This window comes from Musca vetustissima, unplaced genomic scaffold (assembly GCF_032173495.1).
Source record: "Musca vetustissima isolate MV318-11 ecotype Yass unplaced genomic scaffold, APGP_CSIRO_Mvet_v1 utg51890, whole genome shotgun sequence".
NCBI classification, from domain to species: domain Eukaryota; kingdom Metazoa; phylum Arthropoda; class Insecta; order Diptera; family Muscidae; genus Musca; species Musca vetustissima.
In genome coordinates, this window is record NW_026880715.1 from 307776 (window position 1) to 316774 (window position 8999).

General features: G+C 34.0%; 1 non-coding gene across 1 annotated transcript; it reads left to right on the forward strand.

The window, feature by feature from the left end:
* Nucleotides 1-7539: 7539 nt before the first annotated feature.
* On the forward strand, nt 7540-7612 carry Trnar-ucu (transfer RNA arginine (anticodon UCU)). The gene has a single exon. It is a non-coding gene; the product is annotated as a tRNA-Arg (tRNA).
* The last annotated feature ends 1387 nt before the right edge of the window (nt 7613-8999 follow it).

The following is an 8999-nucleotide window of genomic DNA, read 5'->3' on the forward strand; positions in this document are numbered from 1 at the left end:
AAACCCCCCCAAAAACTGGAAATTGGGAGGTATCGATATATGGACGCTACCAGAAAAAGTGGACCTATACTTATAATTTTTAGTGGGGAAATATGGTACCCAATAAGAACCCCCTGTACCAAATTTCAGCGAAATCAGTTGAAAACCCTAAAATACCGAAAATTGGGTACCCTTAAATGGGGGCTACCCGAAAAAATTGACATATATTTATAATTTTTAGTGTAAAGATTTGCTACCCAATAAGAACTCAAAGTACCAAATTTCAGCGAATTCGGTCGAAAAATGCGATCAAACCCCATAAATACCGCAAAATTAGGGGTACCCTTATATGGGGGCTATGCGAAAATATGGACCCATATTTATAATTTTTAGTGGAGATATTTGCTACCCAATAAGAACTCAAAGTACCAAATTTCAGCGTATTCGGTTGAAAAACACGCTCAAGAACCTCAAAATACCGAAAATTGGAGGTACCCTTATATGGGGGCTATGCGAATTATAATTTTTAGTGGAGATATTTGCTACCCAATAATACGTCAAAGTACCAAATTTCAGCGAATTCGGTTGAAAAACAAGCTCAAGAACCTCAAAATACCGAAAATTTGGGTGTACCCTTATATGGGAGCTATGCCTAAACGTGGACCGATATAGCCCATCTTGACCTGCCTGCAGACAAATGACGACTCTATGCAAAATTTTGGGGCTCTATCTCAATTCGTATAGACGCTAGAGTGCTTACAACAGACGGACATTCTTAAATCGTCTTAGAATTTTATGCTGATCAAGAATATATATTTTATAGGGTCGGAAATGATTATTTCGATGCGTTAAAACGGAAAAACATAACTAATATACCCTCCATACTATGGTGAAGGGTATAAAAATAAGGAAGATCTCCACCGATTGGCTTTATCCTTGTCAAAAGTTGTTGAGATGTTCATTTGAAAATTTCTAGGGACATTCTTGAATTAGTGTAGGTTCGAATTAAATCAAAATACAAAATTATTTTTTTTGAAACCAAGAAAGAGACCCCTCAATAATCTTTGAAAAAATGTTCTTTAATAAATCCACGCCTCTAGTTGTGTTTAAAAAAATATTCTTAAAAGTTTACTAACATTTTTCCCTTGGTGTATCCAATCTAGAGCATCATTACCTCATTGGTATTGTTTTGTGTTAAAAATCTTCTCTAAGATTTTATTTGTTTGAATAAAAACAAAATGTGGCAACACAATTGTTGCTACACACATATTTTATCTTGGTCCTTTAGCATTTCGCTTTATTTTTTTCTCCATTTGTATTCTTGATTATATTTTGTAGCACGTCCTTTTATCTTTTGCATTTTCATCTCTCGTTTAAATTCTTTTGCGCAGGATAAGAAAAAACGGAAACGACATCAACCGACAAATAGAAGCACAGACACTCATTCAGTCGTTTATTACAAATAGACCGACTCGTAAACTGTCACATTTAAATACTCCTCCTTCCAGTTGGATTGATGTTTGCAGCAGTGGTGGGTGCAGAGGCATGGGGTTTCGTTTAACATGGTGGCTGGTGGCTGGCGGTGACCAACTTTTGAAATTGACAAATCCCCACAGTGGCAACACCTCCTGACGTGGGAGATGTATTTGCATAAGCGACCCCATTATTATTTTTTGTTTTTTTCATTTGATTTCTCTTTTTAGCATATTAATAAAAAATATTGCAATTTTAATATTTTCCGTGACAAGAAAAAATTTGCTACGTGTTTCCAATGAAGATGTCTCATTAAAGTTTAAATTTTTTATGTTTTATATTTTATGATTAGACTTGATTGAATTATAAATTAATATCTCTCAATAATGAACACAGAATTCGGAACTAGTTGGGTGTATTTATTCAGATGGCAATTTCAAGTAGCATATATTGTAAGTCCCCTCCCTTGCACCACATATGTTAATATATAATACTGGAAATTATTAGCATTTAATATTTATTCATACATACAAATGTATGTATGTCTCCACGTAGAATTGGGTATGTCCGAAGGAATAATTTTCTTCATAGCAGTCTAATTATTATGTTTTTTTTGTTTGTGTCAACTAGAAATTTCAATTTGTCAAAATTTTTGTGTGTGATGGCATTCTTGAACTTCTTCTCCCCGTACGACCACCCTCCCACGAGGGAATATTATATGTCACTTGATGAGTTTTGACAAAGGAAACACCAAATATCCTCTAGCTGTTATCATACTCATATATAAGCTGTCACAAAATGTTGCCATATGTAAATTAGACAGATATAACATCAAAAGAAAGAAGTCCTCAATTTTATAGCCACAAGTTGGCTACTTACATACAGTGAAGCATTTTTTAAATAATATTTTTTCACGAAAAACACAAGCATGTTTTTTATACCCTACACCATAGTATGTGGGATATATTAATTTTGTTTTTCCGTTTGTAACTCATCGAAATAATAATTTCCGACCCTATAAAGTATATATATATATATATATATATTCTTGATCAGCGTAAAATTCTATGACGATATAGCCATGTCCGTCTGTCTGTTGTAATCACTCTAGCCTCTAAACGAATTGAGATAGATCGCCAAAATTTTGCATAGAGTCTTTTGTGTGCAGGCACAAAGTTCGAAGATGGGCTTTATCGGTTTACGTTTATGCATATCTCCCGTATAAGGGTACCCCCCCAACACACACAAATTTCGGTACTTTGGGGTTCTTGAGCGCGTGTTGCAACCGAATACGCTGAAATTTGCTACATTGGGTTCTTATTGGGTACCAAATATCTCCACTAAATATTATAAATGTAAGTCCATTTTTTCTGATAGCTCCCATATAAGGGTACCCCCCCTAATTTCGGTATTTTGGGGTTCTTGAGTGTGTTTTTCAACCGAATTCACTGAAATTTGGTACATTGGGTTTTTATTGGGTACCAAATATCACCACTAAACATTATACATATAAGTCCATTTTTTCCGGTAGTCCCCATATGAGGATACCCCCCAAATTTCGATATTTTCGGGGTTCTTGAGCGAGTTTTTCAACCGAACTCGCTGAAATTTGGTACATTTGGTTTTTATTGGGTATCAAATATCTCCACTAAACATTATACATATAAGTCCATTTTTTCTGTTAGCCCCCATATGACGGTACCCCCAAATTTCGGTATTTTGAGGTTCTTAAGCGAGTTGTACAACCAAATTCGCTGAAATTTGCTACATTGGGTTCTTATTGGGTACCAAATATCTCCACTAAACATAAATGTAAACATAAACATAAGTCCATTTTTTCTAGTATTTTGAGGCTCTTGAGCGCGTTTTTCATCCGAATTCACTGAAAATTGGTATTTTGTAGTCGTATATAGTCGTATTTATATTAAAAAAGTTATCTGATTTGTTCCGCGTTTTGGGCTTGGTTCTAAGACTCTGTTGTAATTATTTCACCTGCGGAGGATATCGAGAACGTTGAACTATAGTCCACATTTACCTTCCGATTTTCGGTATTTATAATATTTAGCGTACAAAAATGTATTCTGATGCAAAAATGTGAATTTCGAAATAGAGCCGAAATAAAACCTGTGTATATTGGTGAAGGCCTTATATAACTGTGACCTCTTAATTGCAGTATTTTGGAGATGTTCCACCCTATCATGCATCGTCAATATCGTACCACATTCTGGGGTTTTTAGGAAAAATATCCATTAAAAATTTCTGAAATTTGTATTTGGTGTACATTGAATTTTCGGTATAAGTCCACTTTTGGGTATGTACCCTATATTTTCGATGCTAGTATCTGTTAGAATACCTATGGTGGAGGGTATCCAAAGTTCGGCCCGGCCGAACTTAACACTTTTTTTCACTTTTTTATATTAAAATAGTTATCCGATTTGTTCCGCGTTTTTTGTTCTAAGACTCTGCTGTAATCATTTCACCTGCGGGGGATAGAACGTAAGGTTCGATCGGATTTAGGCCTGGGCCTAGCCCCTGAGTGGGACGTACCAGACGGAGTGGGCCGACATTCCCCATCTTCGAACTTGAACAAAGTTTGGAATAAATAATAAGATAGGCAAAGTTTGGATGAAATCAAAATTTTCTGAAATTTATTTGATCCAAAAAAAAAGTGGGGTCTAGAACCAATATTTCGATGAGGTGTATACACCCTCATTAGCCATAATTGCTGAAATTTGTATTTGGTGTACATTATGGTTTACATAATCAGTTTGTAGGTATGTTCCCTATATTTTCATTTCAAGTACCTGTCAGTATATCTATGGTGGAGGGTATCCAAACTTCAACGACTATCTAAGGCGTGGATTTTTTCAACGATTATCTAAGGCGTGGATTTTTTCAACGACTATCTAAGGCGTGGATTTTTTCAACGACTATCTAAGGCGTGGATTTTTTCAACAACTATCTAAGGCGTGGATTTTTTCAACGACTATCTAAGGCGTGGATTTTTTCAACGACTATCTAAGGCGTGGATTTTTTCAACGACTATCTAAGGCGTGGATTTTTTCAACGACAATATAAGGCGTGGATTTTTTCAACGACTATCTAAGGCGTGGATTTTTTCAACAACTATTTAAGGCGTGGATTTTTTCAACGACTATCTAAGGCGTGGATTTTTTTAACGAATATCTGAGGCGTGGATTTTCTTAACGAATATCTGAGGCGTGGATTTTTTGAACGACTATCTAAGGCGTGGATTTTTTCAACGACTATCTAAGGCGTGAATTTTTTCAACGACTATCTAAGGCGTGGATTTTTTCAACGACTATCTAAGGCGTGGATTTTTTCAACGACTATCTAAGGCGTGGATTTTTTCAACGACTATCTAAGGCGTGGATTTTTTCAACGACTATCTAAGGCGTGGATTTTTTCAACGACTATCTAAGGCGTGGATTTTTTCAACGACTATCTAAGGCGAGTATCTAAGGCGTAGATTTTTTCAACGACTATCTAAGGCGTGGATTTTTTTCAACGACTATCTAAGGCGTGGATTTTTTCAACGACTATCTAAGGCGTGGATTTTTTTCAACGACTGTCTAAGGCATGGATTTTTTCAACGATTATCTAAAGCGTGGATTTTTTCAACGACTGTCTAAGGCATGGATTTTTTCAACGATTATCTAAAGCGTGGATTTTTTCAACGACTATCTAGGCGTGGATTTTTTCAACGATTATCTAAGGCGTGGATTTTTTCAACGACTATCTAAGGCGTGGATTTTTTTCAACGACTGTCTAAGGCTTGGATTACATAAAGAATATTTTTCAAGAACTATTGGAAGAGTGGATTTTATAAAGAATATTTTTTCAACGACTACTACAGGAGGAAGCATTTAATCAGGAATCAGTTGAATATTTCGTGTATGATTCCTATTTTGCAATATTTTTTTGGAATTTCAATACTACGTACATATTCATCTATGTATGTAATCTTCAACATCTTTATGGCTATTACTATGCCAAACATATTGTCGCATTTCTTTATATTTTCCCCCTCTAAGGATGTGAACTTAAATTTTACATTCCTGTAGACACATTTCTCCAGATATGCAAATTTGGTCTCATGTTTGCAAAATAAGAAGAGCAAAGGAATGAAAATGGAAAAAGTTAACAAAACTAATTTAAAAATTCAAATTCTTATTTTTTCTTTTTTACAATGCTACTACAATAGCAATACTACTACAAAAAAAAAAACTCTTATGCTGTTAAAAAAACTTCAGACAACTGAGAGTGTAAATGTGGTTGTGGCGGAATGAGGAGGAAAGCAAGCATTACACGCTGTATGTTAATTTACAGTGGTTAAATTAGGAATACAACATTTTCAAAAGATTTTTTGAATATCAACATAAATTTTTAAATTAAAAAATTGCATGCATAGATATTGTAGGATCGGAACGTAGTTCCAATATTACGGATTTATATTCCACTTACAAACTTGACATTTCCCATAAATCAAGTTCGAAAGCACCCACAGTTCAAAATGGCGCACAGCTATTATTGAATGTGTACTTTACGTTCCTTATTTCTACATGGATTTTATTGAGCATAGTCTTTTTCGTATGTATGTGAATGTGGATGTTTGTAAGTAAGTAAATGTTGTTTGGGCGTAAGAAACTCCATTTTGTGGCTTTCATATAATTTGTATTCTTGTGGGTTTTTATTGTATAAATTTTCTTGTTAAAGTTATTTTTGTCATTTTGTGCAAAACCATTATTTCCCGACTCATCTCTTCGACTACTTCGTTGTCAGGACTTAAACAGATTTGCCACATGATTTAAATATGTGTCTGCAGTTATACGAAGGAGGCGGCATATGTGTAATTGCAAATACTCTTTGAAATTTAATAAAATAAAGTAAATAAGGGACATTAGAAAAAAAGACATTGACTTCTCCAGGAACATAATGAATTTTAATAACAGTTTTTAACTAGATCTATGTAAGGAGATGGGTTTCGTCGCTAGATTTGCGTTTTTTGATTATAATATATATATATATGTATATTTACGGAAGTGAGCAAATTTGACTCATACACGAAAAATCATTATCAGAAAACTGATAGATACGTTTACATATAAATTATATGTGTTTGCCCACATTCTTAAAACCCGACCACTCCTTCTGTTACCTCCTCTACAAATGGTCAAAATTTAAACCTCCGTAGAAGTTTAAATTTTTTCCACTTACCAAGAACACCCAATGTCAGACACTTTTATAAGAAAATGCGACTAGAACAACTTATCCCATTTAACTTGGCAGACATCACTCTAGGCTTAATTCAGTACAGTGTGCCAAATTTCGTGCAAATCTAAAGATATATGGGGACTTTTGGGCACCATTTACATGAAATCGAATGAAACTATATATGGGAGCTATATCTAAATCTGGACTGATTTTCTCGAAACTTGGCAGACATCATTCTAGGCTCAATTTAGTACGATATGCCAAATTTCGTGCAAATCGAAAGATATATAGGGACTTTGGGGCACCATTTACATGAAATCGGACGAAACTATATATGGGAGCTATATGTAAATCTGGACCGATTTTCACGAAACTTTGCAGACATTATTTTAGAACTAAATGATTAAGCTGTACCAAATTTCGTGCAAATCGAAAGATATATAGGGACCGTTTACATGAAATCGGTTAAATATATATATGGGAGCTATATCTAAATCTGAACCGATTTTTCCCAATTTCAATAGGGTTCGTCCTTGGACCGAATAAGTGACCTATGCCAAATTTCATCCAATTCGGATCATAAATGCGACCTGTACTTTGTTTACAATTTAACTTGGACAGACAGACAGATGGACGGTCGGACGGACATGCATAAATCGATTTAGAAAGTGATTCTATGCATATTCTCAAAAGGAACCATGTGTCTATCTCGTTTCCTTTTGCCTGTTACAAACATATGCACAAAGACATGGTGAAGGGTATAAAAAATATAAATCTCATTCACAGTCTTTAAAATGAATGAAAACATTCATAACTAAAAACGGTATATCATGCGTCGCAACTCATACAACAGTCCCTTTGGCGCAGAGGATAGCGCGTTGGACTTCTAATCCAAAGGTCGCGGGTTCGATCCCCGCAAGGGATGATATAAAAATTGTTTTTATATATTCAGAGTTTTGAAGTATATATTTATTCAGAATATTGTTTTCTGCATTTTACAGTGTTCGCCAAGTCTGCGAAATCGAACTCTTCTTGACAAGTATATGAAGTTTTGCTCTTCACAGGAAATTTTCCATATTTTAACATGTTTTCACACAGTCTTTTTATACTGCGCTCACCACATTTCACGTATTTATATTACTATCGCCTCGTTCAACTGCTTTGTACATTTGGGGGTTTCATAGGATTAAGTCCTGCTAACAGAAAATATACTAAAATTTCCGTCAAAAGGCAAGAAGTCCACATTACAATTCTTCCCTTTTGGTAATAGCATAAGTGGTTACGTCGCACAGTGGGTTAGAATACCCTGTTTTCTTGGATTAATTAAAAAATAAAATTTTAAGTATTGTTAAAATTTTTTGCACCCGGTTACAGTATATACAATTCTGCAACACTTGTCGTTAAAATAAATGTCAAAAGTGGTCTGGTGTTTTTGTAGTGAAACTTCAAAGTCAAACTTTATAGAAATTTTTGTGCCAAAAAAGGCTGAAAAAAGTGAAAAAGTTCCCCTAGAAAATTTTATTTATTTTAAAAAGTATTGTAAAAGTTAAACATTTTTCAATGGAACCATGAAGTTCAGGTTATTTTGCAAATATTTCGTTAACATTTTAGTATCAAATTGTGTTTGGAAGTGATTTAAATGTAGTTATTTATATTGAAAATGCCAAAAAAATTAATATTTTTATATTTTAAATGGATAAATAGTTATTATTCGTCCACATTCGTTTCATAATTTTTGGTTTATCTTAAAGAGGACATAAATCTGTGTCATATTGCAAAATTTTACGCTGCCCTTTTGTGCCTTTTAGAAGCTACGCATTGTTTAATACAAGTGTTGCAGCAGTCAAATTAGCTAAAAGTCACATTGATCTCGTGACTGGTGCTGTTGTTGAGTGTTGTGTTTTCTTTTTTTTCATGTTATTTTTTCTAATTATTTTATTGGTGTTATTTTTGTTTCTTTTAATAATATTCTTTGTTACAATAATATTTTGTTTTTGTTTATTTTAATAATATTCATTGTTTTGACAAATAGTGATTGTGTTGTGCAGTTTCAAGTAATCGGGTAAAAGGGTTTTTTATTAGCATTTTTTATAGATACAAGTTCGAAAGCTGTTTTTTATGATCGTCGAAGCTTATGGTGAATTCGAGGGCTCAAACAATGAATGACAAGATGACATTTTTAGCTAAAGAAATCAAAAAAAAAAAAAAAAACGCACCAAAACGCTAAAAAAATCCACCGAAATAACAAAAATAGATGTTAATTTAATAAAAAATGCACGTGGCGGTTATAGCTGTATCCAGTGGCCGTAAGA